The sequence below is a fragment of the Gavialis gangeticus genome, unplaced genomic scaffold, assembly GCF_001723915.1.
Source record: "Gavialis gangeticus isolate Ggan-Ray unplaced genomic scaffold, GavGan_comp1, whole genome shotgun sequence".
In the NCBI taxonomy this organism is placed as follows: Eukaryota; Metazoa; Chordata; order Crocodylia; family Gavialidae; genus Gavialis; species Gavialis gangeticus.
Window position 1 is genome coordinate 55,001,057 of NW_017728992.1, and position 2,488 is coordinate 55,003,544.

Here is a 2,488-nt window from a genome sequence, read left to right on the forward strand (position 1 = left end):
TTTTTTTTTTTTTTTTTTTTTTTTTAAGTCCCTAAATTAGCCTAAAATTTCCCCTCCTTTACCCTTCATGCTCAGAGCCATGCCTTCCCCTTTCCTCTCTTCCCCTCCCCCACCGTTCTCCTACCTGTTGCTGCTGTTTTCCTAGCTGTCCCAAGAAAGCTCTAGTCCTCAGGTCAAGAAGATACCCATGGGTCTTCTCATAACTGGACTCTGCCCACTGACCCTCCTAGGTATGGCAAGGCCTAATTTATGCTACAGTTCTCTGCTAACAGAACTCAAGTTTTGCCAGTAAAACTTTGAGCATGTTTCCACTTAAACCTCCTCTGCAGTGGCAGAGCCCTCCTTTCTCCCAAAAGAGTTACACCACTTCTCCCACTCAGAAGAGGGCTTCTGTGGCTCTCTAGTAGCCAGCAGGAAGTTGAAGCCTCTTGTAAAGTGGATATTAACACATTATTACCAACGTGAGCAAGCAGCAGATTCAGATTTTGTGGCTCTTTGCACCTATTTTGTGGGGATATAAATAATGACTCAAGGATATAAGGCAATTGAGAAAGGAGTTGTATCTCCACCCAGACAGTAGTCCGATTCTGCTCTTGTTTATAATGATATTGATCAAGAGTGGCTCCACTGATGCAATTGGATTGTACAAATGGAGCGAGTGAGGGCAGGATCACACGTTTTATGTGTCTATGGTACTTAGGGCCCACATTGCTGTAGTAGCTAAACACTGCACTTCTTAAAGTAGTCATCTTCACAGCATCCATGTGGGTTAAGGAAGCACTGTTATCTCCATTTTACGGATAGTTGTATTGTACCTCAGTTCCTAAGTGACTTGCCCAAGGTCACATCGGTAGTTGATACTGAACAGGGAATTAAACAATGACCACCAGTAGGCCTAGGTAGCAGCCTAACTGATGGGGTGTCAGACTGATCTGACCCCATCAGCCAAATGAATGGTGTGGGGCCAGACCCACAGCCTGGATGAGACCCACAAACTGGCCCCGTAAGCTGAATTTAGCCTGTATCTTGAACTGGCCAGAGCGGGTACCACGTGCAGTGCACATCCTGGATCACCCAGCGTGGGCACTATGTGCCGCATACACTGCATGTGTTGTGTGGGTCAAGTCTGAGACCTATGGGCAGCACTGTTGGCCGAATGTGGCCCACAGGCCATATTTTTGACATCTCTACATTGATCCTTCCTTTTGATATGCAGTACTGGTACAATGCATACTCAGCAGGAAGAGACCTGTCTATTGACCATTATACCATTACCACTTCCTCAAGCACTCCTTTACTGTCTCCTCCAACTGTTGAACATGCCAAATCCCTTTTAGCTTTCAAAGATGTGATAACACCCTAGCGAGAGCTGACATGCATACTCAAATAAAAGCAACTTCGTGTGTGTGTGTCCTCCCCTCTTCAAATATCTAATCATCAACACAACCTGGAGGTCATTAGGTGCTCATGCAACTTTACCTATTTCTTTCCAAGTGCAAGTTCTTATCAGTGAATGGGTACAATTCACTCATTATTTTGAGCTTCCAGATTAAGTTATCCCTTTACTTTAAACTTCAGTTATTCTCTTGCAGTGACATGTACCTTAATATTGAAGTCATCCTAATTTACAAAAAAAAGTCAAAAGCGTTGGGGAAAAAATGTAAAGCATGGGCGTGGGGGGAGGAACAATTCATGTGAGGATTAATTTGGTCAGTTTTACTTTACAGAAAAAAAGAAAACACACTGAGGAACTGACTGCTTCTTTACATCTAGCTTCAGTGTCTAGCCAAAACATTTTGGGCTTTAACCACATGGTGCTTCACAACGTCTCATAGAATCAGCCATATTTGTGAGATATCTGATGCTGGAATTGGGTTTCTTGGGTTCCTTGTCCTTGTTTTTTCTTCTCTAGATGTGCTGTGTTGCACCAAATATAAACCATGGATAACACTGAAGGATTCTGAACTTTCTTAGTTATGTGCTTTACCATGTTAGCAAGGAAAATACCTGCCAAAAACATATGGCATTTCTTATAGTTTTTTATTTCAAGAATCAGTCATAAAAGGACAAAGAAAATCCACTGATATGTTGCTGAGCCTTCTGTTTCAAATGTTTTGAAGTCACATTTATATTCTTGCTTTTTAATTGAGGTGGAGGGGAAGGGAGGACCTGATTTTAAGCTTCTTGTTAGATTTAGTATAATGCTTACATTCCAAATAGATAACTACTATTTTTTTGGTAGCAAACTTGAAATTATCCACAATATTTGGTGATGTTGTTGCTTGTTTGTCTTCATCCAGAACTTTCTTTCCTTTGCAGTGCTTAGATGTTTTATATAGATATATAGTGATCTATATATCTATAACAATAGTCTCTCTAGATAGATAGATATCCTGTATCTAGAAAACATATATATAAGATGAAGTGTATGTATGTATATATGTATGTTTGCTTATAACTTGAGAATGGCTGGTCTATCTACTGTAAA